This window comes from Acomys minous, assembly GCF_964271855.1.
Source record: "Acomys minous genome assembly, chromosome: 17".
Classification (NCBI taxonomy): Eukaryota; Metazoa; Chordata; class Mammalia; order Rodentia; family Muridae; genus Acomys; species Acomys minous.
The window spans coordinates 67,899,334-67,923,710 of NC_140500.1; positions in this window are offsets into that span (position 1 = coordinate 67,899,334).

The window sequence follows — 24,377 nt, forward strand, 5'->3', positions numbered from 1 at the left end:
TCATGGTGGCCAAATACAAATAGTCAAAACACTATGAATGCAATACTTATATAACTTCTGTTTGTTTCATGGTTCTTCTTGTTGTGTGTATGTAATGTATTCTATTTATGTGTAATAATGAAAATATATAGGTAAAAATAAAAAAATGGGAAAAAAGAATGTGGTTTTAGACCATATTGCCACTGAATAAAGTAAGAAGTATGTCTATTCTTTCAAAAAGGAGTAGCAATAAGCACATTGATTTATTTTTTCTTGTTGTCTTCCTGATTTAAGTTTCTCTCCATTTAGTTTGATTTTGGCCTATAAGCTTGCTGAATATTGCCTTTATTATTATGTATATATATTATGTATAGATATGTGCTTTGTATCCCTATACTCTCCAAAAGTTTAAACATGAATAGGTGTAGGATTTTGTCAAATCCTTTTTCTGCATCTAAGGTGATGATCATATGGTTTTTATTCTTTCAGTTTGCTTATATAATGGATTACATTGATGGGATGAAGGCTACTTAGTCATGGTGAATTATATTATGGATGTTTTCTTGTATTTGGTTTTTGAGTATTTTTTTAGGTTGGCTATAGGATTACTGTATAGTCTATATATTGCCTATGCTATGTCTAGGTATGTGCCTTGCACCCCAAACTCTCCAAGACTTTTAACATGAAAATGTGTTGGATTTCTTCTTCCTCTCCTTCTCCTCTTTCTCCTTCTCCTCCTCTTCCTCCTCCTCCTTTTTTGAGAGAGAGTTTCTCTGGTGTATGTAGCCCTGATTAACCTGGACACACTTTGGAGATGAGGCCAGCCTTGAACTGACAGAAAGCCACCTGCCTCTGCCTCCCTGAGTACTGAAATTACTGATGTGCACTACAACACATGGGCAATTGGTTTTCTTTTTATTATTATTCTATCATACAATACATTCAGTTTGTTTATCTGACTGAAGGCTAATATCCTAAATAGAAAAAGAACTCAAGAAATTAAACACCACCAAACCAAAAAATCCAATTAAAAATGGGGATCAGAACTAAACAGAGAATTCTCACCACAGGAATATCAAACACTTAAAAAAATGCTTAGCATCCCTGGGCATCAGGGAAATGCAAATTACAAGGACTCTGATATTCGTTCTTACACCTATTAATATGGCTAAGATAAGAAATTCAAGTGACAGCACATGCTGACGAGGATGTGGGGAAAGGGGAATATTCCTTCACTGCTGGGGGGAGTGCAAACTTGTACAACCATTTTGAAAATCAATCTGGCAATTTCTCAGAAAGTTAAGACTAGTTCTCCCTCAAGACCCAGCCATTCCACTTCAAGGCATATAACCAAAAGATGCTCCACCATACAACCAGGACATTTTTGCTCAACTATATTCATAGCAGCTTTATTTGTAATAGCCAGAATCTGGAAACAACCTAGATATCCCCAAACTAAAACTGTGGTACATTTACACAATGGAATACTACTCAGTTATTAAAAACAAGGAAGTCTTGAAATTTTGAGGCAAATGGATGAAACTAGAAATGATCATCCTGAGTGAGGTAACCCAGACCCAGAAGGACACTCATGATATGTACTCACTTATAAGTGGATATTAGCCAAATAATACAGAATAACCACAGTAGAGTACGCAGACCTAAATGAGCTAAATAACAAGGAGGACCTTAGGGAGAATTCTCAGTTCTCTTTCTAAAGGGCAAATAGAACAGACCCTGGAAGCAGTTGAAGAGAAGGAACCAGAAGGGAGCCTACAATAGATGTCTTCTGAAAGACTCAACCCAGCAGGATATCAAAGTAAATGCTAAGACACATAGCCAAAATCCAGGGTGGAGCACAGGGCATCTTATGGAACAGTTGGGGAATAGAAGGACATGGAGGGGACAGAAGCTTCACAAGGAGACCAATGGAGCCAACAAATCCAGGCAGAGGATGGGGTTGCTTCAGACACTGATGCACCAACCAAGGACCATGCATAGTATGGACCTAGACCTTCTGCTCAGATGGAGTAGATATGTAGCATAGTCTCCTTTTTGGCACCATAATATGGAGAGTAGGTACAATTTATGACATGGACTCTAGCCCTACATGTTGATCACTTCTTCCAGTGAGGTGGCCTTGCCAGGCCACAGACCAAGAGGATATTGGTGGTCCAGATGAGACTTGATAGCCTGAAGTCAGATGTTAGATGAAGAGGGCTCCCCTTTCTGAGGACTAGATGAAGGAGGGAGAAGGAATAAGGAAGGGAGGGTGGGATCAGAAGGGACTGCAATCAGGACATGCTAAGTTGATATGTAGAAATTTCAATAAAAATTTAAGTAACTAAGTATAAAATGCTAGCAAGTCAGGATCTACATACCTACTTTATCTGAGCAGAGGGTCTAAGTCCATACTACGCATGGTCCTTGGTTGGTGCATCAATATCTGAAGCAATCCTATCCTCTGCCTGGATTTGTTGGCTCCATTGGTCTCCTTGTGAAGCTACTATAGTCTACATATTTCTGGTCACTGTTAGGTATAAGGAAGCAACTTTTTAGAGAAGAGTTAGAGACTTCTATTAGGATGTGAGTCAGTGGAGTTGATCAAGCGGCCAATGACAGTAGGTTGTTCCATCACAGTGGGATCTTGTAGCAACTGCTTTCTTACCTCTCAATGAGATTCCAGCTTGTTTCAGTTTGGAAAGGTCTCATAACCTTCCAAATGTTCCACCATTGGAAACCAAGCACTTACTATGCACATGCACCTGAGGGGAACCTTTCTCATCAAATCAATGACAAAAAGTACAAGACAACATATGACAACAAATCCAATAACAAGATGGACATACACAATGAATAAATGTAATTTGGGAGGAAATGATGGCATATTGTCGGGATACACCAACAAAAAGATTAAAGATCAGTAAAACAAAGAGAAACATATGAAGAAGAACAGAAATTGTATAGTTTCCTTAGAAGCTTAGTGAAAATGAACTACTAGGACAAAAGAAGCAGTTTTGGCTCAAACTTGTTGCTGACTCAAATTAACTCTAGGTCATAGATATAGAAACCACTGGCCATTTTGTCAGGATACATACTAAAATAGATACTGTTTGGTGCAACATTACTACTGTGGGAAATTTATAATATAATTGAAATCTAACATCCAGAATGAAAAAATGGGAAAAAGAAACTGGAGTGTCTGTGGTTAATAGTACTTGGTTACCATGCAAATAACCTGAGTTTAGTTACAGCATCTCTATCATTCAGGTCACATCCACAAAAACTGTATCTCAGGACTTCCAACACCCTCCTCTTCCCTCCAAAAGCGCATACACACACACACACACACACACACACACACACACACACACACACACACACACACGTAAACACTAAGACCAATATTTGTTAAAAAGAATCGAAATAAGAGTGTAAATACAATTGGACAGACAAAGAGTTTTATTTTCTTTAGTCCTTCACTGACCTAACTCATTACTAGGATAAAGAAATTACCCAGATTTTGCACAGTACTGCTGAAAGGTTACAAAAGTGGAAAAATGGAAATTGGGAGGGGTAAACACTTTGAATGGAAGATAGTGACCAATTTATAGCAAGGTTATTCCTAGAGATTTTAAAGACTAGTTTATGAACAATTCAAGGGAAAAGAAAATAGGTGCATACATAAATGTGGTCTTAGGGACACAAGGTTGCTGCTTTTAAATAATTATTTTATTTATTGTTTTCATTGTTCTGGTGACTGAACCCAAGGTCTTATTATACATCTACCACTACTGAGACATATCCCCATGTTCAAATTCTCCCTTTTCTCTGTGCCAAACAAATTAGTCTGATCATTATAATATCCGTGTGTGTGTGTGTGTGTGAGAGAGGGCATTTATAAGCTTGCATAAATGTTTGTTTATATGTGTTTTTATATTTATATTTATTTATTTCTACTTGTGTTTGTGTGTTTTGTGGATGGGTATGTTCTGTTTTCTGTTTTCAAATTTTTCACATGTTCAATAAATATTAAGGTCATTTTTCAGATGTCTTTCTTTCCTAACCATGGCAAAAGTTGTAACACTCATCCTACTTTACCTGGAAAATTTGTCAACTGAAGCTTCCTTCCAAAGAACAAAATATATTTTAAAGTAGTATGTTTGTGGATGCTGTAATACATAATTGAAATCCCACACTCAAGAAGCTATGGAAGGAAAAAAGTTTGAGGTAGTCTTGAGATTCATGTTTGCCAAGCAAACAAAAACAAAAACAAGAGAGGAGAAAAGGAGGAAAAAGTAAAATGTGTGTGTTTATATAAATAGTGGGATTATAGTAGAGAAATATTGAACATAATAGAGTTTAGTTTCCACCTATAGGACCAAAAGTATCTAAATATCCAAAAATTACCATGATTTTCAAATTTAGAGAAGAAAACTACTAATTTTTATATGAAGCTTTTGAGATTTTTTCAATCATTCATCTCTTTTTATATTGTTTTCCATGTTAATTAATGCATATCAGATAAGGACTATATATCCAAGAGATAATATATTCAATGAAAGTTGAATTCAGTGGTTAAGAAGACTTGCTGCTTTTCAGATTTGATTCCAGAACACATATCACGTGGCTTTCAATTGCCTATAACCCTATCTCCTGGAGCTATCATACTCTTTTATGACCTCTGTGGGCCCCCATAGTCACAAGCACACATCCATACACAGATATACACATGTATATATATATATATATATATATATCAAAAATATACCCTTCTTAGAGAAGTCAAACAGTTGTTGGCAGTCTTTCATTAAGGATGTTGTAACACTTATATTACAAGGTCTTTTCCTGAAGCAATTAGTTTTTATACAGATGAATCCTCCAGGCAACTGCTTAGTGGTTCTCCTATGTTCTAAGAATAAGGCCATCTTAGCTCACATCTGTATCCTTATATCCACAGATGCATTCTTTTCACATTGAATAATGGATATTTTCATTTTCTTTTCTGTGAATAAAAAAAATCTCAATACAGTGATTTTACTACAAACAACTATGACAATCTGGAATAAAACTGAATATCAAATTCTTAAAATTCTGAGTACATAAACCTAACACTTCTTTTGATATAACTTTTAACTAGCATGGTAAAACAATATCTGAATGTCACATTTTACTAGGTAGCTGAATCTCTTAAAATGCTTTAGGTGTCATCTGAAAATAAGTGAGAAATTCTATATAAAATCCCTCAGGGAGAGGAATTCATTTTTTATGATTGGGGATTTTTGCTAGGTAACTATAGCTGCATCTTACATGGCAAGAGTAAAGATTCCAAAGAAAACAGCAAGAGATTTATTATTATTATTATTATTATTATTATTATTATTATTATTATTATTATTAAATTACTGATATTATAATTAATGTGAAAAATACAAAATGGTTCTCAGCACAAACCAAAAAAGGTTAAAGGATTAGAGTACTGGGATTCTGTTCTAGTTAGAGACTAAGAAATTTCTGAGTGACTATGAAGACCTGATCCCAGAGGACAGAAAGAAAATCGAGGAGAAGGTTCTATGTAGACAACAGTACAAAATCTGTGAATAAAATAATCTGTGTTAGAGACAGAAGAGATATTTTTCCAGAAAAAGAAATTCTCCTGGCCTAACAATGAATCCTTATGCACAAAGGTTTTCATTCAACTGTAGATGCTCAAAAGCATCAGTGAAGAGGGATTAAAATAAAGCAGTTATAAAAGATCTAACATGGAGAAAGGGTAGGGAAAGTCATTTTTGAATAAGTTGTCTGATCATAATACAATGGATCTCAATGCAAATAAGAAATTATTTCCTCCCCAAGAAAGGAATTATACTTAATTATGATGCATGTTCAAAGCACTATCTTCCTATAACCCAGGATTTACTCAGAGTCAGCTTTTCTCATAAGAAAATAGACAAAAGTATGTGTAATGTTTACCATATTTTGACAGATATTTTTATTTCTGTATTATGAAAATCCAGAATTTTTGTGTTGTAGCTGTTCCCCTTAGACTTTAATGATTTTTATTTGTAGAATACAGTTCTCATGTCTCTCTCCATATATTGTAAGACCCTTAAGCATAGATATATGTAACTATGTTATGGCTACTCAGTCTATATGTGGAGACATTTCTTGGGTCCACAGGAGCCACATGTGAAAGGGTAAAGACACAAAGATAAATTCCAGTGTGTGAGCTTGCTGAGCCTATGTACACAGCTGAACTATGACCATCTGACCCAAACATTTCCCCCTTCACTACCAATCAAATTTCAGTAGCTGGGTTTGTTTTTAAAGCGTGGTCTTACTCTGTAGACCAGGCAGGTTTAGAACTCAGTACATCACTATATCACCCAGGCTGGCCTCAAATTTGGTGCAATACTGTTTCACCCTACCAGAGTGTACAGAGCCCCAATACCCAGCTGCTGAGTCTCTGAACTGATATTGAAACATAAAAGTAAGTTTTTGGCTAGCTCTTCTCTTTATTAATCACAGTATTATCAATCCTCCCTGGTAACTTTTCATCTTTATTGGACTATCATCATTTTAGTTTTCAAATTTCTTGGAGTCACACATGGATTTGTTCATGACCCAGGAACACAATGCAGCTACATAATTTGCTGCTGTGCATCATCTGAGTAACACATTCTCAGTGCTCAAATCTGACACACGTTGAAAGAAAATGTATAGTATGATTGAGCATGATACTTGTACTAGGATACATATCAATTTGAGTTCCAAGACTGCCTGGGGTGTTGAGGAAGACCCTGTCTCAAAGTCAATATCATGAAAATAAACACAACACAGCAGACACATGGTTTACTCTTTTCGCTGGTTATTTTAGAAGACTTTTTCCTTTCAATATTTCTGTTCCCCTGGAGAATATTTCAAAATAATATAAGAAGAAGTAAGATAAATATGAAATATGGTGATGCTGGTCTAATTTTGTGATACTGGCAGGAACTAACTAAGCTGTGAGCATATCCGGAACAAAATCTACATGTGTATACAATGGGCTTACCTTAGCATCCTCAGCCTTTCAATCCAACCATGTTGACCAGATGAACCATCTTGTTCCTACCATACGCAAACCAGAGGCTACAAATAATAAAACTGTTATAAGGCAAAATGCTACAATTCAAATGAATGAGCACCTAGCAATAGACTAATATAAATAATCAAGTGTGATTTAAGCACTGAAGGTAGACACAGCAGAGGCAGGATTCACTGTTTTGCACTAGTTGTTTAAGAAGAGTTTCTCCTTTCAATTTTTCTGGTTTTTAGAAGAAAGTTTCTATATAATACAAGTGGAATATCATTGGATTCAAGTAATTATTATTAATATCTTTAATATTTAAATCCTGGCAGTATTTCTAGGCATCTAGAAGGTGTGAAAAGAGCTTGCATGTATGCTTCTGTGCTGTGCATACACACATATACACACAAACAGACAGGAGGAGCAGGGAAGGAGGGAGGGAGCTCCTCATAGTTTTTTAAGGTTAAAATCCAGGTAAGCACAATTACTAGCAGCCATAGATGATAATACAGTTGACTTTGTATAATTTTGTTCTAGTAAATTCTAACAGCAAGTTTCAAAGATGCATACTTGAAATTTGACCTAGGATTTTTCTGATACAAAAAAATAGGCTATATTATTTAGCCATTTTTGGAGAAATAATTAATAACTACTTGTAAATTTCACTTATCCATCTCATGGTGTGCTAAACATATAGGATTTCATGGTAGGAGGGTCATTGAAGTTAGTTTTTATCAAGGTATTTTTTTTCTCTTTGTCTCACTAAAAGAGTCACATGTATCGATATATAATTGATTTCTTGTACAAATGGGTAAGAGTGGTACTATTTTGGCCAGAATGGGACAAATTATTGACCCCTGAAATGTTCAGAAGCTATCAGAGCAAACATGCCCAGAATTCAAGGGAAATGTCTTGTTTTCTTATTCATGTGCACGTTAAATCGCCAGACACAAGGCCAGTTGCCCTTTTTAGTAATTTTGAAGGTAAATGAATGCATAACTGCAGCAAGAAGAGAGAAAGGAAAAGGAGAAGGAGAAGCAGAGGAAGAGAAGAAGAAGGAAAAGGAGGAGGTAGCTTTTGTTTTTGTTTTTTTTTCTACCATGCTTCTGCTGCCAAAATCTTCTCATCCATTAAAAATTAGTGTATTCCTAAGTATGACACTGGAGAAAAGACACACATAAAGAACAGAAAAGTACACTGTGTTATCCTTAAAGTTCTCTTCCACAGCCTCCACACAAATCTTTATTTTACTCTAGGTCTTCTGAGATTGCTTTTCAGGAATAATATGGGCTCCCTCTCATGACTAATTTCACACCCAAACATTCCCATCATAGTTAACTAAAAAGCTGCAGTCTCCAGGTCCTGTACTTGTTGTATGCTAAGAAAGATGTAGGGGGATTGGCCTTCAAGAGAAGGCTTGTATCATTTAATGCCTTTTATCTTTTTTTAAATAAGTGAACAATGCAAAAAAAAAAACACAAATGTTAAGTTTAGTGCTAGCACTCTATCACACATACAGAAAGTTTTTTTTTATTAGCTTGCCTAATTGATCAATTCTGGGCTTTATATTTTACAGTCATTATAATTTCTGCAAAAAAAAACTTCATACATTCCAGTCATATTGTTCTTAGCCAAAATTTAAAATATTTAAGAATATAAATTTATTTTCCCTCAGTGTGCTTAACACATATATGAAGTGGAATTTAGTTAAGGAAAGTAAAAAATCAAAGGTCTACATAAAAGACAGCTTCCGGTCCAGTCTTTCCTATCAGGACAATGTTTAATAGCTTATTGGATTTATTCCTTCTCAGGGTGATGGGGCAGGCTTCAGACCTTTTCAGCCACTGCTTACTGAATCTGTCCCTGCCAGATCTAGATTATGGTTTTAATTATTCTCAAGTTTTTCACAATTTCAAATTGAATACTCTTTTGTGAATATTTAATGAGGTAGAAACAATCTGATTTTGGTGACCAGAGGTGAGATCTTTGGCACCCAGATAGTTCATTAAACTGGAACAACTCCATGCAAATATCATTGCCCCTTGAAGATTGCCCGATTGCTCAGCAATTAAGAGGTTTTGCTGCTCTTGTAAGGGAACTGAGTCTTTCTAGCATCCTTGCCATGAGGCCCATAACTGCTACTAGCTTCATGGGATCTGAACCTCTTCTGACCTCAGTCTGAAGTTACACATGTGTATCCACACAGACCCAGACACACATTAAAGAAAAACAATTATTAAAGAAAATACTTGAACAGAGGGAAAGAGAGTGAGTGAGAGAGAAATAGAGAGAGAGAGAGAGAGAGAGAGAGAGAGAGAGAGAGAGAGAGAGAGTCTTGCCATGTTATGCCCTGAACTGTCACCACTTTTGCCAGGAAGACCACAACCAGTTGTGTCTTCAAGACCCTGCTAATCTCAGAGGTGTATTGTAATAAACTTATACCAAAATATTTACAAGTGTCTTTTCTTAAATATTTCAATGACAAAAGCAGATGAACAAATGTTCTTATGGAATGATGGGTTTTCCTTGGGGTATATGCCCAAGAGTGGTATATGTGGACTTTTAATAGATCAAGTGCCAATTTTTTGAGTAATCGCCATATTGATTTCCATATTGGCTATACATCAACTTTGTTCATTGAGGCATTATTCATGATACTCAGAAAATGGAACATCTGAGATGGCCTAGGTGGAGACAGCACATGGCTGTATCAGCATGGATAGAGCAGATAGAAAATATTAGCAAGTATTTATGGATTATGGATGGAAGATAGCCCAGTAGAAATTACTAGAAATAGATGACATTGGATAGAAGCAGGGAGATAATGGAATGTAGCTTAGGTGTTAATATCTGCCCTGCCCCAGGTCAACCAAGACTATTTGAAAATACATCAGGGGTCTGTATCTTTTACTTATTGATAGTGGATTAGAAAATACCATTATAATAACAATAGTTAATAATAAACATTTATTAGGCCATATTTTTAAATTAGCCACTACATAACTAGAAAAAAGTTTTCCTGGGTAATATAACCCAGTCTCAGAAAGACAAACATGGTATGCACTTATGTATAAGTAGATATTAGCTCTTAAATAAATGATCATCTAACTACAATACACAGATCCAATGAAGTTATGTAAAGAGGAGGGCTATAGGAGGGACACATAGATTTCCCTCAGAGAAGAAATTCGAATTGATTTTGTGGGTACACTGGAGTGAGTGAGGATAGGCATTGAATGAGTCAGGTGAGAAGGGAAGAGATCTATGAAAAAAGTGTGATAGAGATGGCTAGGAATGGGGAGCATTTGGGGTATTTGTGTTGAGACCTATTCCAATTAAAAGGTTGTGGAATCTATGAGGGTGACCCTAGTGTGGACTTCTGTAGTGTAGGACATGGAATCTGAATTGGTCATCTTCTGTAACCAGTGAAGTCTTCCAATGGTGGGGCCAGGTTGCATTAGGTCAAGTTGTTTGCAGAGCACTGCCAGTGGAGATTCCTAAATTACTCAGCCTGATATTAGGACAGAGAGTCATTTTCCAAAACTAGTAATGGGGACCCAGTGGTAAGGATAACACCCACACTGCTCTTCCAACATGGAGAGATTGAGCTAGTGGCTGGATGAAACCTTCATTCCTGTGTAGTAGTCTCTTAAAAGGGAAAGGTACCATGAAGGCTATAGAAAGAGAAATCTGACACCAGCCAGCCATAAATCCTTTGCTTTAAAATGTGTCCTTCCTGCAAATGCTGTGACAATGGTGGTGCAGAACTTATAGAAGTGGCCAAACAATGTCTATTTTAACTTAAGATCCATACCACGAGAGAGGAAGATAATGCCATACATTGCCTGGATGACCAGGAACCAGAGCCTAGATGACTCAGAGAAACACACACAACTGACTAAAAAGTAAAACAAATGAAGATAAAATCGATGTAATGATTCCTAATGATGTTCTTCTATACTGTTAATTTAGTGTCTTTTCCACTTGCCATCAGAGGTGCTTTATTTGGCCACAGATGGGAGTGGGTGCAGAGACCTACCACCAGACATCACTCAGAGAGAGAATCTTAATTGGAGTTCTCATTGTGGCCCTCCCTTTGGAGCTTAGGGAACCCCATGAAGAGGGGGATGAATTATTGTAGGAGTTAGAGGACATGGAGGATACCATAAGAAGTTTGCCCAGCAAATCCTTTAAGCAGAGCTCCTATGGGCTCACAGGTTCTGAAGTGGCAAGAACAGCGCCTGCCTGGATCTGGACTAGGTCCTCCGTGTATAGGTTATGCATGTTAAGTCGATGTTTTTGTGGGACTCCTAACAGTGAGATCAGGTGTATCTCTGACTCTTTTGCCTGCTCTTGATTCTAGTTTTCTCTTATTGGGTTGCCTTCTCCAGCCTTGTAATTATTGTTTTTTCCTGTCTTATTATAGCTTCTTTTGTAATGTTTGGTGGACATATTTTGGAGACCTCTCCTTTCTGAATACAAACAGATGAGGTATGGATCTGAGGGGTGAGAAGAGGTGTGTACAAGCTGGGAGGGGTGAAGGGAACATAAACTGTGCTTGGGATGTATTATAGGAGAGAAGAATCTGTTTTCAACTAAAGAAGAAAAAGAAGAAGGAGGAGGAGGAGGAGGAGGAGGAGGAGGAGGAGGAGGAGGAGGAGAAGAAGAAGAAGAAGAAGAAGAAGAAGAAGAAGAAGAAGAAGAAGAAGAAGAAGAAAAGAAGGAGGAAGAGGAGGAGGAGGAAAAAGATGAGGACAAGGAAAAGAACAAGGAGAAGAAACTGAAAAAGAGGGTGAATTAAATATCTTTATTCTCACTGTTTCTGCTCATTTTCCCTATTTCTGTTTGTTGAAAAGAAATAAGGTTTGTCTTATTATGTACACATATAATTCAAGTTTGGAAGCATGTCCTGACCTGAACTCATAGAAATAAGTGTCTGGAAATAGGATGTGTCTAGTGGGAAGACCAGGGATGAAAATAAAGAAAACAAAGGCAAAAACTGGGACTAGGTGGTCTTGTACAGCCTTATACCTTATGCCAGGCAAGTTCACTAAGAAGTTCAAACATATTAACACTCTGTGTACCCACATCACTCTACTTGTTATTTCCATTCTTATAGATCACTACCATCACCCTGACAGTAGCCACACAAGGCCCTTTGCCTTTAAGACCAATGAAATCTAATGGAAACTTAAATTTCCAGTGGAAGAAATTACTGGTTAACTTGCCTCTTATTAATATAGAATTCACTGAAAGTATATATTGTTATCTTCAATTATCCCTCATATCTTACATGTCCAGCTTGTACTTTTTTATGTTTATTTTATTTTAGTTAAGAAATTTATTCAGATTACATCTCAATTGTTATCCCCTTACTTGTATCTTCCTGTTCCCTTCTCCCTCTTTCATTCTATTCCCTGTCCCTAGGTCTGTGACAGAAGTGGACCTTGTTCTCCATTGTAAGATAACAGACTATGATTTCTCTTCGTGGTAGCCTGCTTACTCTTTCTCTGAGTGTCACCAGATCTCCCTACAAAGGGAGATCTGGACATAAAGACTACTCCCAAGTTCATGTCTTAGTCAGTCTCTACTCTCCACACAATTGAGGAGAATGTGCTGTCCCTTGGCTAAATCTGGATAGGGGGTTCTTGGTTTACTGCATACATTGTACTTGATTGTTCCAGTAGTTTGAGCTAACCCACCTGAGTTCAGATCCACCAGCCTTAATGGTCTTCTTGTAGGTTTCTAGTACCCTCTGGATCCTTCTATTTCCCCATTCTTCCTTACCTCTCTCATCTAGAATCCCAGTAGGATGTTAGTAAAACTACTGGTAAGCTGTCTTGACAACAATAACCTTTGTTGCTAGAACTGATGGTTTTCTGGTTCAGTTTTCATTTTGTTTGCCATATTTGATTTTCCTGACCATTTTCTCCTTCAGAAAACACTATGATGTCTGCAGTAGCAACCATCTGCTCTTAACAAACATCTTTTTTCAGGCTTTGTTACCAACATTGAAGGTGAAGGGCCTTACTAATTTCTCTTGAAACTTTCATACTTATTTCTATTTTTGATGATTTCATCCACAATCATATCTTTAAATGCCACATGTACTCAAATGCCAAGCACATTTGTTTTTCTGTTATGTAAAATTATTGAAATCAACATAAACCACTAGACAAACATAAATTTTGATCATGTCCACCTATATTTTCTCTTGTGATTTTCTTCCAGTTGTTAGTTAATAAGTCCATTATCCTTAGAAACTGGAGATATTGCAGACATCTATATTTCATATTCTTTACTTAGTACATGAATGAACTTTGTGGACCTTTCTTTCAAAACATATCTACAGTTCAACTCTCTGTCCAGAGTGCAACTTTATTATTGAAGTATTAGCTTTTATGTTTTTTACTAGCTGCAAAGAGATCTAAGTGTGAGTCCATGTGTGACTATCTGGTTCCTTTCCAAAGACTGGGCAGAGTGCTCTTTCCTATCAGTAACAGTCTACACCTTAACACTACTTCCATACATCTCAAAGACTAAATCATCTACACAACTAAATTATCCTTGCACCTCTCTTATATAATGTGCCAACTCTCCCCACAGTGCCACCTTGTTGCAATGTCAGTTTTCACTTGATTCAAACAAAAAGAGCTTCCAATGACTTAGTGTTTCCATTACCAACATTTATTCTGGAATCTTCTTTCCCCAGATTCCTGCATAGATCCAAATTGTTGATGCTTGCTTATCTTACCACGGGAAACTCTTCCCATTTTCAAGTGTACAATCCACTCCATTTTCTATCTTTAAGGAGTGTTTATTTTTAGACTGTACTATCTTTACCGAATGCCATGTTAGTTAGTTTACTAGTAGTTACTTGCCCTGAAAGAATTAGCTACACTCCTCTCATCAGCTACCTTGACTTCAATGAATTGAAGGGGGTGGTTAAAAATTATTGAATAAGTATATGGTATCAAATGAATTACATATTATTAACTAACTGCATGTTAATGTTTAAAACAAAAGATGCAAAAGGTGATCTTTCAGCATCACGTGCCTTGTTTAAAACTCTTCCTTGTGTTGGACATCAGCCTACTCATTCCTACTATGAGCTAAGGTCTCTTTTTTTCAACAGCAGTCATTAGCCCTGAGGATTCTAACCAAGTTCCCATTATCTTTTGTGCTAATTTAGCACATGAAAATAAAACCGTTAATTTTCTACTTCTTGTCATGATAAAACAATAATTTTTACTAAAGTATTTTTTAAACTTTAATTTTTATCCTTGAACATTTCATACATGGATAAAAATAATTTTAATCCTTTTTGTCCTCCATGACTCTTCCTATCTCACCCCAGCCAATTGTCTGGCTGAAAATGTTGTTTCCAAGAAATCACTCCAACTTTGATGATGTAGATATTTAAAAACTTTATTTCATCAGACTATAGTGTGCAGATATTTAGAATTCAGATAAAAATTGATTATATGTAATAATTTCTTGTGAAATATTTAGTTAATATTTTCCCTTTTAAAAAGGTATATGCTGACTCATGTATTTAATCACTCAGTTCACAATTAGTGATGATATTTGGAAAGGTCATGGACTGTTCAGAATGTGCAATCTTGTTGAAAGTAATATGTTAGTGTGTACACTTGGAAAGTGTACGGCTGATGCTCACTTCCTCCTCTTGCCTTTGAGTCCTGTGGTATAGATAAAAATGAAATTATCCTACTTCCTACTCCGGTGACCACGTCTGTTTGTGGCCATACCTTCCACACAAGAATGGAGTCTCAGTCTGGAAATAGAAGCTAATGTATACAAGTAAACTCTCTTTGTTTTTAAGTTTTACTTTTTTTCTAAAATTATGAATTACATCAATTCCTCCTGCTATGCCTTTCCTCCAGACGTTCTGATGTACCCCTTCTTCTTCTCTTTCAAATTAATGGTCTCTCTCTCTCTCTCTCTCTCTCTCTCTCTCTCTCTCTCTCTCATACACACACACACACACACACACACACACACAAGCACACACACATACACACACACAAACATGCACACACAAACACATAGATTACAAATTTTTCCCCTTTATTAATTTATTCTTGTTACATCTCAATGGTTATCCCATCCCTTGTATCCTCCCATTCTTCCCTCCCTCCCATTTATCCCTTATTCCCCTCCCCTATGACTGTTCCTGGACAGTAGATTACAAATTTTAAACTATCAAATGACTAAAATTCTTTATGGTCATATATGAAATGTTCAGAGATAAAAACAAAACACTAAAAACAGATATTTGCATATACATATGAAATCTTAACCTTATTCCAATATTTTATTAATTCTGAGTAGAAATAATACATGTTCCCTAAATGTAGAAATATAACCACCTCAGTCTGTATTGGTTATATGTAAATGGGCTGTGTGTTTGCAGAGCTAATCATTTGACATTGATGTAGGATTTATTCTAACAGAAAGTAACTAAGATAGAGGCTAAAACAGTATTATTTTGTATATTGCATTTTATTTCTCTGTTTCTTCCAGTGTGTGTGTGTGTGTGTGTGTGTGTGTATGTGTGTGTAAAAATGTATCAGTCCATAAATGGATAAAATGAATAAGCATACAAATGTATCACTCATATTGTACTTACTATTTTAAAGTGGGAGGAGTAAGAGTAAAATTACCTAGAAGGGAAGAAGAGAAGATGTAGAAATATAGGCCATGTGACAGACTTGTCTTGCCTCCCTATGCTATCTATGTATGGCTTGATATATCACCAACTCCTGAATGTCCCATCTTAACAAGTACATAGTTAAAAGAATAAAATTTCAAGAAACCCACTGACATATTCAAATAAAAGAAAACTTAAATGTCAATCTTTCCATCATAACATTCAGATCAAATTCTATATGTGCTTCTAGGTCCAGAGAGCCATCAAATTTCTTAAACCTTACAACTTAAAACCAAACTAGGCGATCATTAGTTGGGGTGTGTGGCAAAGCTACAGAGCATTTGTAAAGGATAATCAAGAGAATATATGAATATAATTAGACAGTTAGATGTCTTGTGGCATCCCTGCACTTGACTGCTTCCTACTTGCATTGTTGTTTCCACTTGCTACCCAGCCCTTAAATATATTTCAAATTCTATATTAAAAAAACCAAAATATATAAAAAGGCATTTTCTTGACTCTATATTATTTTATATTTATTTATTATGAAGAAAAATGAGATATTAAATGCAACTATTGGAAGAAATCATTGGGTCTATATCATATCCTTATTCTTTAGTGCCCTTGGTAAACTTGATTGATGCAAAGGGAATATTTAAAAGTCCTTATCAACGTTGTTAAAATTAAAACCAAAAATATCTATGTGAAATATAAACTATTTGCTATTATTTCATTCATTTGAATGAAAATAGTTCATATTTTAGTACATGAGCATATGCTGTTCAGTAATGAACTTGCATATAAAAATTTCTCTACTTTAATAAAAAAGTATCTTTGTTTTCAAGACAATTCACTCAGAATTACTATCAACCTACTTATAATAACATGAATTGCCAAGTATCTCAAAAGACAGTTTTATAAGCTGAGTAAATATGCTTACTTGTTACCACTGGATATTTTGTAATTAAATGGTTGCTATGTTGTGACATCATATTTAATGTAAAACATATACAAAGTATAATTAAGACAGAAAAGTAGCAAGGCATTCCGAATCCAAAGTTCTATATTTTAGTTGCTTTCCAGATTCCAGCATTATATTTGGAAGTGTTCCCTTTTAAATTAAAAACACATCTAAATTAGTCACTTTGTTTTGAAATGGCTGTGCTACCTGCCCTTTGAATTCTCTTAAGTTCTGCCAGAGGAAGAGAAGTAAATTCTGGTCAATGCCTCCCTGTTCTTCTCCACCACAGATGCCTTGTACTGGTGGAATATACCTCATCATCATTCAGCAGGACAATGACACCTCCTCATTCAAATCTTCCAAGGTGGAGGACTGCAAGCTATTAAGGGAGAAACATTTACTCCAAGGCCAAAGATTCAAGACTAAACCAAAACCAGATAAAATGGCTAAATTCCTTACTGCCAGTACTCATGGTCTGAATTTCAAAAGGTTCTGCTGTAATAAGAATGGAGTGCATGTAAAGGGAGTACATGGTTTCATAAAAATCAACTCTAAATAAACAGAAGGAATTATGGGAGTTAAGAATTCTGTCAGACAGCATTCAGTATAAAAATCTAATAAAAACACTGAAGATCTTCGAAACAGACACAGAAATATAATAGTTGATATTCAAGATAGAGATGAATAAAAATCAAGGGAGAAACCATATTCTTTTTACCAAATGGAGGTGGAAAAAGTGGAGTTCCTTATGCATAAAAATGTTTTAGTTATATACGCTTTTATAAACCTTGATTTAAAGTAGAATTTATAAATTAAATATAATGTAATATTAAAAGGTTTCTTGGATACCAAAGAAAATCTATGATTGTACATGTCTTTTGTTGTATGGTGTGTGTATGTGTGCAGAAGTTTAAGACAAGAGAGTTGAGAGGCTACTAAAGAATATTTTTGTAATGGACTTTATTATCCAAAGAGCATTACAATATGAATAACAGATCTTTATGTGTATGAATGAAACTCTTAATTTTTAATATATTTTTAATTAATTGTTCATGTGTAAGCATGTGCATATGAATGCACATGCCCATAGACAACAGAAATAGGTATAGGATACGTTGGAGCTGGAATTTCTGGCAGTTGTAACCTGACTAAAGCAGTTACTGTGAATCAAACTCGGGCCCTCTGGAAGAACTTTACAAGCTTTTAAGCCTAGAACCATCTCTTAAGCCTGAAATGCATCTCTTTTATAGGTCCAGTAACTGAAGAATAAAATGAAGTACCTAAGAAAAAACTTAATGTATAACTCACATGTGTGAGAGGTTCACTGAAATACCACCATGCTACAAATATAAGTTAATTTGCATGGCATACGTTCTTTAGGCCAAAAGATGGATGCAACTGTATCAAGAACTAACCTTTAGATCGTAAAGTTTTATTTTTCAAAAATGAGGAAAATATGGCAATATCCTGAGAACATAACACATGCAAACTGGAACTGAATTAGTATGTAAGCTGGTAAAAACTAATGGTAGCCAATTATCATTTTTAGAGATTGTAATGATATTAAGTATTTGGAATTAGGGAAGTATATATTCAATGATAAATTATAATAAAAGATACTAGTATGAATGTATATATATATATATGCATTATACTGTTAATCTATATATAACTTGATATATATATATATATATATATATATATATATATATATATATATATATATATGTACCAACAGAGCAATAGACAGACAGACAGGCACATAGATAGATGAAGTGATAGATGATAAAATATATGGACTAGATGGAGGATAGATAGAAAATAGATAGATAAGTAGTACATAAAAAGTTGCCAGATAAATGATAGATAAAAGATTGATAAATGTAATTGATAGATGACAGACATTAAATAGGTAGATGAAAGAGAGCTTTTAGATGACAGATGACAGATAAGTATATAAATACATAGAACATATGTGGGATTTAAATGCTAAAGGGGTAATAGATAACTGATAGAATGACAACTGAAAAATAACTAATAAATATCGTAGATAAAATAAATATGATAGAAGATGGCCGTAGACAAATCTGTGGCCTGAGCAGCACAGTAGAGCTAACCCTGGTGAAGGGGCCACAAGTGAACAGCCCATAGGTGTGGAAGAGCTCATCTGCTTTGAGGTGAAAAGGAGTAGGGGTGATGTTCTACCTCCTCTTTTCCCCCTTTCTTCTTTCCACAGAGCTAGGCCTGAAGTCAAGAGAGTGGGAGAGCTATTCCTGCTTCTCATTGGCTGTAGCTCTCAGGAGAACTGGCCCTGGGTCCTGCCTGGGAAACGGAGAGGAGCTGGCCCTGATAGCAAAACTGCAGCTGATCCAACATATAGGTTGTGAGAGCAGGACAGCTGGCCTAGCCCATCGTTGGCTGCAGCAGTTGGGAGAATGGGTGGTCTCACATCCTGAAGAGCACTGTGGAGCCTCCTCTGGAGGCATGAGTGCAGGTGTGCTCTGCCAAGAGCCATCCAGTTAAGGGAGCTCACTAGGCATCTGGGCTGCCTAGGAAGTAATCTGGTACTTTGCAAGGTCTGTACTGTGATGCACCCCAGAACTGCTTCCAGACTCTGACACGTTGTCAGGAGCCAATGATTCAGGGAAATTCAGTAGGCATGAGAGATCTCTGGAAGGGATCTGGTATTTTGCAAAGTCTATAACATGATGCACCCTAGAATTGCTTCCAATCTCTGTCTACCCTGTCAATTTTGCACTGCTACATCTCTAAAATCTGGCATTAGAGCTGGGCATGGTGACACATGCCTTTAATTCCAGCACCCAGAGAGGCAGAGGCAGGTAGATTACTGTGAGCTTAAGGCTTGATATACAATGCGAGTCTAGGACAGCCAAGACTAAATTCAAGGCCAGTCTTGTCTACAAAAGGAGTCCAGGACAGCCAAGGTTACACATAGAAACTGTTTTGAAAAACCAAAAAGAAAAGACATCAGACATTGGTGTGAACTGTCACTTTCTGGGTATTGACCAGCTCTGATTGAGCAAACTTCCTTCAGGATCTGGTTGAGGATATACTGTTTGTAGTTCAGATGAATTAATCCCTGATTTTGAAATTCCTGATTTGATTCAAATAGTTTAATAAGTTAAATTGTTTTAAATCTTCTAAAACAATTTTGGGGAGTTTATGGCTGCAATAAGTACGGTTGTGGACCCTCAAATGCCTCACTAGGGATAACCTTGAAGCAAATTTGTGGCCTCAGAGAAGTCTCCACTCCAGATGGCACCAAGAATCCTGGTATTCACAAAAAATATATGCAATTGGTTTAAAGTTTTCATGAACCCATAATAGAATAGGGCTACCTAAAGAGGTCTAAACTAAGCATGAATATTAATATCTATATATATAAACTGTTCTGTTACAATTCCTTACACCTTGTCACTTTGTGGCATCATATGCTGTCATTTTAAATTGCCTCTGTTTCTTAGAATGAACGACCTATAAAATTATTGTCCTGAACTCATTATGAACTAAGAGATAGCTGGATAATGTATAGTTAGGTCAGTCTTAATTGGTAAGTCAAATATTCTTGTAAGTTTTAGACCCTGTTAACTTTTAGGCCTTGTCAACCTTTGTCACTCTGAACTCACTGTTAACTTATGTAATGGATACCTAGATAAGAAATGTTTAGCTTTAAAAAATATAACCTATTGTATTTTAGAATTTGTCTGTTTTTATGATTAATTGTCCTTTTTTGACTATGTGATAATTCCCCTTTCCAAAAGTATAAGTACAGGGACCAACAATAAATGGCATTGAAACTGGGAAACTTAATTTCAGTTGAAGTTAACATGCCTAACTTCATCCACATTTTTCTTGAAAGTATGTGAGTGTGAGTGATTTATTTTCTATCTTTCTCTTATTTCTTATTTCCCTGTAGATCTGCAAATAATTTAACAGACTCAGAACTTTACCATCAGCCTTTTAATCCTAGCAGGTCTAAGTTTATATTGGTTTACTGGAGATCTGCGCAAAGAGGCCTATCTAAAGACCAAAGAACCTCCTTTTACACCACCCTCCTCAGTTTCTAGCCAGAAGCCATTTTTACAGCCTCACCTATAGAAAAATTGTAGTCAGTTTAAGTTTTCCTCCTCAGCCACAGTACAGCCAGTCCCTGGAGAGGAAACCCTGAGCTCCCTTTCCTCTTCCTTCTTTCAGTTCTGATCAATTGCCTGAACCATTACCTCTAGTGACCAAAGAGATAAAGGGAACTGGAAGGGAATCTGCATCCAGACACAGAGACCCTACCTTGGACCTCTTCAGAGCTGCAGAATGTCATTAAAAGTGCTGATCCCGATGGCATTAAAGTGGAATAGCATATCCTGCCTTTTTCTGATGTCAGCATTGTTTGGCCTATGGCAGCAATGGTTGACCTAGCTAGAGCAATGGTAAAGGATTTTCTGTAGTAGTGTGGCTAAGGGACCAGCTCAGATGGCACCCAGGCCCAGATCCATGGCTTTAAATTGAACCACCCCCAAAATTTCATCATCTGTGAACTGCTGGGACATGTGAGAAGTGTGATCCTGCTAATCTTGTAAGACACACTGTGACACACTACAGCTTCCATAGAAATGTTTTCTATGCTTTGCTTTGTGTTTTGTTTTATTGGTTTGTTTGGATAGGTGATTTGTCTGTATTTTTTTTTTATTATACAGGAGAAGTTGCATGGGTGGAGGGCAGATACAAGGTGTTGAGGAGATGACTTGATTTGGAGTGACTGATGTGAAACTCAAAGAATCAATAAAAAGTTAACAAAATTAATTTGGGAAAGGATGAAGTCTAGATTTTGTTTTTTTTTCTTTTTATTAATTTATTCTTGTTACATCTCAATGGTTATCCTATCCCTTGTATCCTCCCATTCTTCCCCCTCCCATTTTCCCCTTATTCCCCTCCCCTATGACTGTTCCTAAGTCTAGATTTTGTATGTGATAGTGTCCTAAATTTAGTTAAGAATGTGTTTTTAGACTTTATTGCCACTATGTAAAGCTGTAAATGTGTCTAATATGTCTATTCTATCAAAAAAGAATAACAATAAGCACATTGACTTCTTCAGCTTCTCCTCTTTCTCCTTCTCCTTCTCCTTCTTCATCTCCTTCTTCTTCTTCTTCTTCTTCTTCTTCTTCTTCTTCTTCTTCTTCTTCTTCTTCTTCTTCTTCTTCTTTTGGTTTTCTGAGACAGAGTTTTTCTGTGTATGTTACCCTGGCTTCCCTGAACTTACTTTGTAGACCAGGCTGACCTTCACTTCACAGAAATCCACCTGCCTCTGTCTCCCTAAGTGCTGAGATTATAGATGTGCACCACTGCACTTGGCTTCTGATTTCTTTTTCTATTATTATTTATTCTATCACACAATATATTCTGAACACAATTTCCCCTCCCTCCACTCCTCTCATTTTTCTACTCACCTTTGCTCTCTCCCAGACCAGTATTCCTTAGTTTCCCTTCAAAATTGAACAAGCCTCCTAGTACTAACAACCAAATATGGTCTAACAAGATACAATGTGAATAGGCACGACGCCCACTATAAAGACTAGGAAAGGCAGTTTAGGAGCATAGAGTCCCAAGGGCAGGCAAAAAGGTCAGAGACACTTCCATTCCCACTTTTAGGAGTTCTACAAATATGCCAAGCTAACCACCATATAATATGAACAGAGGATGTGGCAGAGATGCTTGCAGGCTACATGATTGCAGCTTCAGTCTCTGTGAGTCCCTATGAGCCCTGCTTAGTTGACTGTGTGGGCTATATTCTCATAGTGTTCTAGATTCATCAGATAACCCCCTCTCCTCTTGATAAAAGTCTTAGAGAGAATAACTATACAAGGAACATATCTGGAAATATTAAAGGCAACTTACTGGAAACCTATAGCCAACATCAAATTAAACAGAGAGACACTTAAAGCAATCCCACTAAAATTAGAAACAAGACAATGATGTCCATTCTTTCCATTTTTATTTAATATAGTACATAAAGTTCTAGCTATAGCAATAAAAACTGAAGGTGATCAAAGAGACAATTTGGAAAGAAAGGAGTCAAAGTATCACTATTTGCAGAATAAATATATATACACGTGACCCCAAAAATTCTAGTAGAGAACCCACACAGTTGATAAACACCTTCAGAGAAATAGATGGATACAAGTATACCTAGAAAAAAAGAAAATCTATTACCCTCCATATACAAATGACAATTGGTTGAAAAAGAAATTAGGGAAACAACATCCTTCACAAATATATAAAATGTATTTGGCAATGCTAAGTAAGCAAGGCAAAACCATAGAGGATAAAATTTTCAAGTCGTTAAGAAATGGAATGAAGACAATATCATAATATTGAACGATCTCCCAAGCTCATAGATCCCAAGCTCATAGATCTCTGGAATCAACATAGCAAAAATGGCCACATATTACCAAATATATTACAGACTCACCACAATCCCCGTCAAAATTCTAGCACTGTTCTCTACACACCTTAAGATAACAATACTCAACTTCATATAGAAAAAGAAAAAAACAGAATAGTTTAAAAATATTGAATAATAAGAGAATTTTCAGAGGTATCCCAGTCCATGATTTTAAGGCATGGTATGGTATAAAAACAGACACGTTCACCAATGGAATCCAATTCAAGACCTAGACATAATTATACACAGATATGGACACCTGGTTTAAAATAAAGAAACCGAAAATATCCTTTGGGGAAAAAACATGTTCCACAAACGATCTTGGTCTAATTGGATGTTTGCATATAGCAAAATAAAGTAGGTCCATATTTATCACCCTGCACAAAACTCAAATCTGAGTGAGTAAAAGAATTCAGTATAAAACTGATACATACAACCTAAATAAAGAGAAATGGGGATAATCTTGAATCCATTTACAAAGAATGGAATACAGATAGTACAGGCATTAAAATAAATAATTATTAATGGGACCTCAAGAAACTGAAAAGTTTGTGTAAGACAACACCATCAATTGGTGAAAACAACAGCTTACTGAACGGGAGAATATTTACCAACTCTGCATCCAATGGAGGCCTAATATCCAAAATATATAAAGAACTTAAGAAAGTAGACATAAAAAACTAAATAACCCATTAAAATGGAGAATAATTGAACTTTTAAAGTATTGGAGGCAAACCTTGCATTCTACTTAAGTTGTAGGGGTACAATACCTCATATTAGAGTAGAAATATGTATAATGTGTTTTAAGGATCCTTTGACAACAAGACAGGTTAACTCTTGGCAATACCAAGTCTTCCTAAAAAACGATGATGGGCATAAAAAACCTCCTTATGGAGATGGCTTCAAATGTGGCAAACAAACCAATGAGCCACTGGACAAAATGTCCTTATTTCTGCCACAAACAGAATTCTGCCTAACAATGGGGACATTTTGATGTAGGCAGAGTTGACAGCCAAACTCTGCCAAGATAAGGTAAGCAAAATGGTAAGCAAGTCCTCAATAGTTCCTGCCTCACAAATATTTCTGTCAGGTATATTGGGAAAGAAGGCTGAAGATGATGCTCCAACATTATTGAGAGTTCGGATGACTGTTCAAGAAACAAATTGCCTCTGTCTTTTTTTTTTTTTAATTTAACTTTGGGAGCTATGAACCTGCACTTCCTGTTTACTCAGGTAATTAA